This window comes from Alligator sinensis, unplaced genomic scaffold, assembly GCF_000455745.1.
Source record: "Alligator sinensis unplaced genomic scaffold, ASM45574v1 scaffold611_1, whole genome shotgun sequence".
NCBI classification, from domain to species: Eukaryota; Metazoa; Chordata; order Crocodylia; family Alligatoridae; genus Alligator; species Alligator sinensis.
The window spans coordinates 812716-824357 of record NW_005842332.1 but is presented as its reverse complement, the minus strand read 5'-3'; the positions used below and the strand labels follow the sequence as shown (position 1 = coordinate 824357).

General features: G+C 43.9%; 1 protein-coding gene across 1 annotated transcript in view; it reads right to left on the bottom strand.

Annotated features, from left to right (window-relative positions):
* COL5A1 (collagen type V alpha 1 chain) overlaps positions 1-11642 on the bottom strand; it is a 232973-nt gene that overhangs the window by 176509 nt on the left and 44822 nt on the right.

Below are 11642 nucleotides of genomic sequence, written 5' to 3'. Positions count from 1 at the left end.
CCCCCCCCCCCCCCCCCACCAAAAAAAAGCTACAACAAGTACATTGGCAATGCCAACTTCAAAACCTAAATAATGCACAGCAGGTTAGAAAAATGAATTCAGTCTAGAAAGAAACAGTTGACAGGCTGACTCTATTAGAACAAATGATGTGCAAAGTAATAGACTCCATTACTAGTAATAGTAATTCATTATTTCCTCTGTGTCTTCTCCCACTCTCCATCACCCCAGCACACCTCATATAACTTGGTGCCTTATTAGGAAGGCATTATTTTGAATAGATAAGAGTGTGTGCACACATGTGTGTGTTAGACATCTTTAATAAATAAGCGTGTGTGCACATGCATGTGTGTGTTAGACATCTTTAATAAATAAGAGTGTGTGCACACACGTGTTAGACATCTTTAATAAATGTGCGCACACGTGTTAGACATCTTTAATAAATAAGAGTGTGTGCACACACGTGTGTTAGACATCTTTAATAAATAAGACCGTGTGCACATGTGTGTGTGTTAGACATTATCTTTAATAAATAGACAGTGTAGACATTAACTTTAATAAATGTGTGTGTGTGTGTGTGTGTATACAGGCATCAAAGCCTTACATAACTTGGTGTCTTATAAGGAATACATGGTCTTTGACAAGAATGCTTTGAATAAATAAGAGGGAGTGTGAGGGAGTATGTACTGAGGGAGAACCAATTTGGGGGCTTTGTTCTGTTTTCATTTTTTGCTAGTTGGTTTTGGGTTGAGCCTAGAATTTCAAGGCAAGCGACTTAATACATTTCCCTAATGGATTAGGTAATTACACACATTTATATATAACATCTACATTTGTGCTAGCTGCAATCACTTGGCAATAATCATGTTTCAGGGTATTAAATGGCCCCAGCTAAAAAGTGTGCTGGTAAGGTGTTATGGACTCTAGAGATCTATCCACAATGGGATCCAGTATGGAATCTGGAGAGCAACCTATCTATCCACGGCATTGCTTGGATGTGTATATACTATAGACCTTTAGTCTTCAAAGACTGCTACTAAGTTCAGTTTAAAGCCAAATGCTATACCGAGGGGGTGTCTGGTTGCTGGAATGCATGAAAGAGAGGGATGATGAGACTGATTTGTGGAGTGATGGATGGGTAAAGGAAGAGGCAGGACATTTTGAATGGCATAAATGAAACAGGAGCCTCAAGATAAAGATCTCCTTCCTGAAAGGTCAAGGCTGGAGCAGCAGAAGTTTCCCAAACAAGATGAAAACTTCTGTTGGCCACTTTAGACGGCATGGGAACATACTGGCATGCTGAATAAGGATGCAAACTGCAACGTTTCATTAAAATGACTCTCAAAATTGATAACATTCCCTGGGCAACAGTCACTCTGCAGCCGAACAGCTACAATAGCTTCACAGCCTGCATCCAGCTCAGTGACTCATCCCTCTAGGGCGAACACTGCCCCAATTTGTGCTAGCCCCTGCCAAAATCTCTGCTCTCTCCTGCAGTGACCAAGCTCTGGGAGCCCCCTAAGGTTATGACCAGCACAGAGTCCCAATACAACACATCCTTCCTCCCTTGCCTAAGGCATGGCTATACGGTAGTAGCAGACAACGCCAACGAGTCGACAGATGAACCACTATGGCTGTCACTCTAACAACTGCATTCGTTTCGAAGTTAATTGCAACGGTAATGCTAAAAATGTTACATATTTTTGTAACAAAAGCCCCAAATAAAGCAAAATTTATCTGGCTTTGTTAGGTTTGGTTGAGCAATCCAGGCTAAGAGTTAACCAGAAAAGGCAATGCTGGGTTTTAGGAGGAGATTTCCAATGCTGGGTTTTAGGAGGAGATTTCGGTCAATCTTTGTCTTTGGTCAAGCCTTCAAAGTGGCAGGTTTAAAAATGGTATAGGAAATTGCTGGTCGACTATGATACTCAGGGTCCTATGCCAAAAGTTGGGCATCTCTCCATCCTCCATGGAAAAATTAAGCATTCTGAATGGTTAGCAACTCATTCTTAGGTTATTGCCCTTTTCTGGAAAGCCCACTGAAGTCCTGTTCTGGACGCCCAACAGACTTGCAAGTTTGATTTGAGTTTCTTCTTCAAAGTCAAACTTGGGAAGATCAATGACCCCAAGGGGGAAAACAATAAAAAGTGTTGCCCAAGTCTGTGAAAACTGAAAGCACAATAGGTGGAAATTGCAAAGCAGCACAGTACTAGCCTAATTTTGCTCCAACAGAGGCAAGAGGCAAAACTGTCATTGCCTTAAAAAAAAGGCAGATATCCCTAAATATTGAGCTCCCTGGAACATCCCTGCCATGTTTTTGGTGCAAGGTTACATGAGACATTCTGGACACTGAGTTCTGAATGACAATATGGCTATATCTATATCTATACGCACACATTTACAACAGTATACATTGTCATATATATGTATATTTACAACAATATGTATTGTCACATACACACACACATATATATACACATACACACACACACTGTCATATATCTATATATTTATAGCTATATCTATTTGAGGTCTGAAGGCAACCAAATTTCAGCGTGTGGTTTCAACACACACATAAACCAGATAGATATTCCAAGTAATTCCCTTCCTTCGCGAGGTCTCACCACAGACCCAAAGCATACTTTAATTTCCGCACAATCCATCACCACTGGCTGCAGCCAACCAGTAATTGTAATCAACAGAAAGGATCTGAGCATTACAGAACAATAAATGCTCCATCACTATCCAGTCTGAACACGCTCGGTTCTTGCTTCTCCGTCCTGCCACGGAGCCTGCCGCTTCAGTTTTGTATTCGGAGAAAACTATGCAAACAAGGCACCTTTGTGCTGGCAGGGAAAGCAGACTACGGCAGGTGCACATACCACACAAAAAGCATATGCAACAATGGGAAAAAGGCTCCCTTTTTTTTTTCTTCCAAAACACAGCTCTGAACATGATCCCCAAAGAATTCACTGCCCGAAGTCTTATTCAAGACGATGCATCAATGCAAGCAATGGGAACATTCCAGCTAATGATGCGAAGCCAAGGGTTTCAGTCCCTGCCAGCCCTTTTCCACCCTGCCTCATTAGGATCATATCCTTATTAGCATTCTCTTTAGCAAAAACCTTGCAAAAAACTAGTCGAAGAAGTCTGGGTTGCACCCAGGGCCATCAGAGCCAGCTCCTTGGGGGCTGGTAGGCATCCAGATGTTTCAGTCTCGAAAAAGACTTAATGTAACGTGCATGATATGTACCATTAGTTTACTAATCTGGCTTTTTCCACATCAGTAGCGATGGCATTTCCAACGTGAGCTGGATTAACCGGATCTGACTTCAAATGCTCGCAATAAACATTTCTGAGTTTTGACCCAACAGCCTGAGCAAAGAGCTGTCAAGAAGATGAACCACCGAAGTCAGCAAACTCCTGGCACTGCCCAGAGCAATCTCTGCTTGACAGCTCCATTTAGCCTTACTATGACATATATCACAGCTTTATACTTGTGTTATACAATCTATTCTTTTCCCTGAAGAGATGCAATCCTCAAGGACTAGCCATGGATTTGATAGCTTGCTGTGAATATCAACATCCTAAATCACCACCCACAGTCAGCTGGGTCTCAACATCTACCAATATTCAGAAACAGTATTGCCATGATATGCAGCTAAGTGTGCCATCTTGTTTCTGACTTGAGGAATAACCCATTGGGAACAAAACTATTCCTTGCAACAAGATGCATGCTATCTCATTTTTGGAAGAGGCTAGTTCCAGTGTCAGTGACTTGTAGAAATAAAGCATGGGAAACCCTGCTAATAGTGTGAGAAGGAGGGAAAGTGAGAGATCAGGAGCAAATATATTTCAAAATATGACTAGGATTCTTGGTTCATAATATGACTATCATTTTTTTGAAAGTGAACCAAATGCACATACAGAGAAGAGCTGATAAATAGGCCTCTCAAATGTATTAAATGCAGAGATTTAATAATGTTTGCATGGAAAGCTTACATATGTTAATGAGGACATGAATAATTCATCCGAAGCAGCACACACATATACCCTTTTTCAAATTTTTCCCACCCAAGCATGTTATCCCTCCAGATCATCTGTGGTTCCCACTGTATCCAAGAGTATAGTCCCATGAAAAGGCCTAGGTATTATCACGATGAGCACTGGACACATACCCAAGCTAAACAGAGGGGTGAACAATGGCAGATTGTACTGCCTTTTGTTCCAGACTGAATGTTTTTCCCACAGGGGATCACCTTCATTTAACCCAGAAAAATCTGGGAATATGCTTATGGGATTTTTGAAGAGGGATGTATGGAAACTGGGCCTGGACCGCATTGAAGGACGCAGAAAAAACACAACATCGACCACGGGTGATGCTCCTTGCAGGAGGGACAAGGTTGCACTTTGTCACAATGAATATAAAGACTGTCCAGTCCGGGGAGACCCCGAGCTTCTTTCTGGTTCTCTAATTAAACCTTCCAGATGTGATGAAAGCCAGGTGCTCCCTATGGCATCACTGCACTGAGGCTCCCTCCGGAAATCCTGGTCTGGATTTGGGATCCACAGCATACAAGCCGAGTACACCGCAGCACATCCACCTGAAGTCTCCATGTCCTGCTTAGGATCCTTTCGGACCCCAAAATCCAAACCTGCAGTCGGCCGTGCAATCTGTGCAGCATGGCTGATGCTGGCTGCATAAGCTACCTGAACATCTGACCCCCAGCTATGCACATCAGGAAGGTTTTCCATCTTTTCTTTTACTCGTCCTACAGAATCCCTTGACGGCACATTGCAGCCCTCCACCACCACTGCATCGCACCTTCTACCTCACGGCTTAACATGCTGTAGTTCTGCTCTATGTGCAAAATCATCTGCACGTCCCAAACCTGGGCTCCCTTTAAAAAAAAAAAAAAAAATCCAGCTCTTCCACCAGTTACCTCCCGGAGGTACCAGCAATCAATCCAACTACTGTTCAGTTGTTAGCTGCCTCAGAGATTTATTTAAAGAAAGAGGTTGAATTCCAGACCTCTGACATCAGCTTGAAGTTTCTGAAGCACTGGGAGGGCAGCAGGGGGGAACCGAGAGACGAGCAGCTCCTAGGATTGAACAAAAGCCATTCACAGGTGGGAGCAATATCCGCGGCAGAGTCACTGACACCCAGCGAGCTGCAGGAATGGATTTGAAAGGGTTGCAGCATGAGAGAGCTTGTACCAGCCCACCCACTCCATGCAAAAGGCAAACTAAATGCATTTAAAAGAAGAAGTGCTGCCTTCTCTATTGGGTGTTATCGAGGAACACCTATTTTCCACAACGTTTGAGATAAACGTCCTGCTGTCTTTGGGTGTTTTAGGGCAAATATAAAGCACAGGGTGACAAGTCAATGAACCTGTTTCCTCAATGCAGGTCCAATGATGGGACAGCTATGTAACAGGTTCTCCATTAGCCCGAAGCTTTTCGCTCTATAGGTGCAGACAGAAGTGATGGGTTTTGCCCAATCTGGCCCCTGAAAACACTCTACAGCTGTGACCAAGCAGAAGTGCATGGCTGCAGAGCCCTGTAAAAGGGTCTGGTCCTGTGAAAATTGAACGCTTATTGCACGAGGGTTCAGATGAAGATGCTCCAAAACAGGCTTCAGTAACTTCTGTCTGCCCTGCATGTATCCCACAGCTTTCAGAAACGTGTGATTCGAGCAGAGGACTCCGAGTCCAGACTAGCATAGTCTGCTCCCAGCTCTGCTACCAACTCATTGCATGGGTGTCATTTCGACTCAATACACACCAGTCTTCTCTTCCACCAAGTGGAAATGCTAATACCTACCTTCCAAGTGCACCAAGAGACTCAAATCACCTGTGATCACAAGATCCTCAAATGCAATGGCCTATCCCTTGAAAATTTGGAGGAGACCCACTGTACACATCAGCAATTATTACAAACATCATTGCTTGTGTTTAAAGAGATCCAAGAGGTACCTGTGTTTTAGGCGCTGCACAGCGCTATAGGAATAGACACTCCCGTGCTAAACACTACACTCTCATTGGACAAGGGTTAAGTACAGACAGTCAAAAAACCCGAGGCTGAATCAATTCAATATTTGCAGGTTAGTCTAAGCTGCGTAGATTGAACCAGTAAACAAGTGAACAGACATTCACTTTTGATTCGGGAAATGCAGCCACATGCCTGCAGTGGCTCAGGCCAAAAGCCAGGGAGCGCTAGAGCTTGGCTGGAGCAGACAGCTTGGGCCAAGCCTAGCCCACTCACCCTGTGAGGGGGAGAGATGCAAAGCATCCTGGGATGCTGGAGGACTGTGAGTTAACTTGAATCTGAAAGGGGATCTGGGACAGAAGTTCAATAAATGTATTTAACCTAAATCAGTTAAATCTGATACTACATCCATCCATTTTGAAAGTGGTTTATATGTACTGAACTTCTGTTGTGTTACAAATCTGAATTGGTTTCTGATCCTTTATACCGGTTTATGTGCAACTTCTGTCCCTAGCCCAGGAGTCAGAGAAAGGAAATATTAACCCCATTTTACCAGTGGGGAACTGAGGCATCAAAAGATAAAGAGACTCACCTGTGACCAGACATGGAAACTTTAGTAGGGCTGAGAACCGTCCCAGCCCAGACTATGACACATCAGACCCCCTTCTTTTCAACTGCCCTTAAAAGTGATGCACAGAAGAAAAACTGTGCCCAAAGTAAATTCAAGGCTCTGTAGCCAGACCCCAGGATTGCCTGCATAAGGCTTCATGCTCCCTGGCTATTTCATAGCAGTGCAAGCACTGACATGAATATTTCAGGACCTGGAGGGATTTAAATGATCTTCAGATCATTACAAGGAAAAAAATAAATCTAACAAGAAAGCAAGACAACGGGGCTCCATTTGAAGTTAAATATGACACATGCCTTCCACCTGCTGATTAAAAAAAGGGTTTCCTTTGAAACCAATGGTGACATTTCCATCTGACTGATCTTTCCATGCCATGGTATTATCATGAATGAATTACTTCCAGACAGCTATTTGTCATTTGGTGATACTGCCCAGCTCCCCTAAAGGAGAACAAGCCCCACCTTAATGCATTAGATTACGGTAGCATGAAGCAGCCCCATCCCAGGTCAGGACTCCCAGGGTGCTAGGTACTGTACATAAAACAGAGCAAGACAGCAAATACTTTACAGCTTAAATAGAAATGCATCCGAAGGTAAAATCCAACCCACACATTTTTAGTCAGGCAGAGTTCATAGCTGGATCTAAGCCTCCTTCAAAGAACCTAAATGAACTACCGGTGCAACAACGGGCATGTTAAACTTGTCTAATGAAGCTTACAGGGTTTCCACAAGGTAATCCTAGAATCTTTTGTGGGGGAGATTGAGGAGGAGGGTTAAAAATTTTTAGTCCAGAGGTTTGCATTCCCTTATGGCACAAGTCACCAGACATCCATTGGGCAAAGTGGGTCCCTTACGGTGCCAGAATGGGAAGAAGTCACTAGGTGCCCACATTAGGGCACCTAGCCCCCGGAGTTAGGTTTAGGGTTAGGGTACTGAGTAGCAGGGAGGAAAGACCTCCTGGCCCTTTGCCAACCCCCCCTCCCCCCCAAATTGATGCATCTCTGAAAGGATGCTATCTAGGTTCCCCTTCCTGTCCATTTTTAAGGCTGCTGCCTCTGTGCAATCCTCAAGACTGCCCTGAATAACAGCGGGTTCCTATAAAAGATGCTGCTGCCTCGCTGCAAAATGCTCAGACTCAGCATTATTAAATAGTAAAGGTCAGAGTACATTCCTTATGACAGCAATGCTCCACTTGGAGAAACAGAGACTGCTTTGTTCTCTTGAAATATCCTATTGACTTGTTTATTACAAGCAAACACCAGTATTAGGGTTTCCTTCCTATGGCAGCAAGCAATTTGCTCCATGGGAAGGGGGTCAGGTCAGGAAAAAGGGATAGGCATCATATTTTCCAAGCTCAAAATGACGTGAGATTCATTTCCAGGATTAAAATAACAGAGAAAAAAAAAATCACCTTTGGTGCCACTCCACTCACTCCAAGACGCATGTACTGTAGAGATGCATGAGGACTAGTTAAGTAACGGGGTTCCCTTCTCTTTGATCTTGGTCTATTCTAGGATTGCAGTAATGCATGAAAGTAAAGGGGGAAATTTATGCATGTGAAGACAGCCAACACATGAGATCTAAGGACCACTTGCATTGCACTCAATCCCTCAAAATACAATTTAAGTGGTGGATGAGCCTTGAGCTATGTGCAAGGCCGAAAGAACAGCTAGACAGAACAGCTTTCAACATCAGCAAAGCGCTAGATTGACTCTTGGCCGAGTCTAAATGAATCCAAGAAACCCAGAAACAGCCCAACTCAGGATCTGTGCTGGAAGCTGAGGCAGGACTGGACTGACTCAAAAATGGGCCCTACAATATATTTCTTGTAAGTCTGACACTGGGGTTGGCCTTGATCCTAGATCTGAATCACCTATTTTAAAGGCTCCCTGGGTTTTTTTCCGCCCCCTGCTTTCCTGCTTGCCACTTTATGAATAACATCACTATGCAACATTAAACACAAGATCCTTCTTTCAAGCAAGATGCAGCAAGGTTGGCCCGTGAAAGGGACCCACATTTTTGCCCTAAATTTATTGGTTTTCAAAAACACTTTCGGCGTACGTATCCAGAGTACTCCAAAAGGAAGCAAAAAGCAGAAACACGTCCCAATGCTCTGCTCTCTTCAACTACTGCAGATCACGAATAATGCCACTGAGGTTTAGGGAATTAATCAGGCTTTGATTAAGAAAGCTGAATAAGCGAAAGAAGAGATCTCATTATTACACTTGATATTAGTATAGTACCACCAAAGCCCAATTGAGATCAGTTGTGGCAGGTGCTGTACTCAATTTTCTTACACCAAAGAGCCGATAACACAAGTAGACAGCAAAGAGAGAGCGGTACTATCCCATTTTTAACGATGAAAACCCTGGGCCAAGTCAGACTATGCGACTGGCTCAAAGATCACAGGGTGGCAGAGGCAGAGAGAGTCCACCCCAAACTCCTGAGTCCCAGATTAGGGCCTTAACCACACGCCTGTGTTAATTAGCCATTAATTGGCTCATTATCTGCTACAATTTAGGTTAACTGGAACCAGCATTAAGTTAGGAGCTCCTCTCTTTGAGCTGTAAACAGGCCAAAGGCCACAATGCACTTCTTTTTACAGGCATATTAAAGGACATCAACTGATGTTGACTGAAAACATCTGGCTTCTGGACTAGAGGTCCAAATACAGACGGCAGCCAAGGGTTTGGCATTGCTCATGCCACTCAGAGCAGACAGCGGTCCCCCTATAATAACACCAAACCACCAGATGGGACCGAGTAGCAGAGTTATTATGAAGCTGATCGCAGGAGAGCCGAAAATAAACTGTAAAAGGAAGCCAAAGCATCATTCAAGTCTGAAGATGAAGACTGGAACATTATGAATTAACACCAGTGCACGCAAACACCCTACCCAGCATGTTTGGGCTCTTAATACCAATCTTTCCCCTCCTTGAGTGTACTCTAAATATAATTTTAGGAGGATAAAATACCTCGAACTAATTCCGATCCTGCTGCACACATGCAATAACAAGGGATTTTTTCATCGGCAGGACATGTTGAAAGTTAATGGTGACAAAAATACAGACTAAAGGAAGCCCTGTTCAGCCGTGAGAGTGAAGGCCAGTGTTAGGGGGCTTTGATAGGTATGCATTTGACTGCAATGGTTGAGCTGTGCACAGTTTAATGCATGTCTGTACAGGTACTAATGGAACAAGACTTAACAGCAAATTACTACCCTGATCCTGCCCGGAGCCAGACCCTGGGGAACCATGGATTCAATCCCTGCCCCAAAGAACTGACAACCTAATAACAAGTCTATTTAACGCTGACATCAGTAGGGTTTGACCCCCGTTGCAACTGCAGCGGCATAACAAGACCGCGATGCACCAACTTCTGCTCTCATAGACGCCTGTTTTTATAAGTCAGCCTTACTGGTTTATGCTAGAGGAGCAAATGCAACCAATCCACCCCTCTGATTTATATCAGCACTTCCTGAGGCATTTTATTTTATGCCCCTGATTTCACTTAGAGGAACTGTGTTGTTATTTTTTTCCTCCTTGGGTTTCCTCTTGCTCAGTCAAATCCGCAGGCTCACTAATAAATGTCATCCTCATAAAGCCAAATATGCACGGACATTTCCCAGTTCTTTGTGTCTCTGCTCATCAACTCTGCAGTTCCTCCTGTTAAACTTTCTCTTTCAGGCAGAGCTGATGACAGGAGGAAGGGAAATTACACAGATCAGGAGCAGCATGGAAAATTTGGTAAATGCAATTTTTACAGAAGCTTAATGGAGTTAAATTCCACTGAAATCCAGCGGGAGATGGGCATTGAACTCTTCGGCTCCTTTGAAACTCCCCGCACGCCCGTATTTACCAGGAGATTGCTAATTTAAACCCACGCTTTTACCTGGAAGAATCAATTCTAACACCTAAAGCTAACGACTCCGATGGGCTCCAAAGCTTTTAGCCGACGGTTAGGATACAAAAGACATTTGGAAATGACTGGCTGGTAGCCGTGTCGGAGAAGTCACTAATTTATAACCCACCACCGTTCTCTTTGCCTTTATTTATTTTTTAGACATTGAATGCAGACAGAGAAAACCTTCCTTGTCCTACCCCCAAGGAAAACAATTCTATTTAAGACTCTCTACTGAATTTAAGACCTGAATTATTGAAGCCCTATAAGATGCTATTGACCAGCATCATTTCCAGTTCCCTTTCTCTGTCTTTACACAACCCCCTTGCCTGCTGGTACTTACCTTTCCTTTTTCCTGCCTTACTACTCAAGCCCTCCATGTGGCCAATCCTACCAACCCAGTCGCAGGTCAGACCCCTAAAATTCATGACTTAAAAAAAAATCCCATTCTTTTTAGTAAACTGGTACATTTGAGGGTTTTAGGTTTATCACACTTCCTCTCCGGTGCTCTCTGGGAGGGTTGTTCTCAAGCCTGCCATGTCCATCTGCACCAAGCCAAGAAATGCAGCGCCAAAGGACATCCCTATAGCCTGTCGAGATCTATCTCTGGCATGCTAGGTCATGGCAGGCAACCAAAGTGCCGCTTGGGTGCTACGTTTCTCCATTTGCATTTGCAAAAGGGAGCAGGTAGGTGGAGAAGTGTAGGGGACAAGACACATAAATCAGAAAAATGAGGGTTGGAAGGGAGCTCAGGAGGTCACATCTAGCCCAACCCCCTGCTCACAGCAAGACCAGCCCCAACTAAAAGGACATATCCTGAGTTAAAATGCTTTTCAGTTCTTCAACATTCAGTGGTCATCTGTTCCAGCTTCCCCTCCACGCAGGAGGGCTCACAAGCTAGCGAACATGAAAATAAAGATCTTATGTTTCACTATAATCACATTACTGGAGGACTGGCAGCTTTCATACCAAAACTGCACGAAACTCATGATGTTAAAATAAAAAAATTTAAAAATGCGTGAATGGCGACATGGAAGTGCTGCCCTGCACCTCATGAATGCATCCGTTCTGCACAAAGCTCTCTACGGTGCCGGCAGGCTACTCCAATTTCTGAGATAAACTGATCCAGGCAGC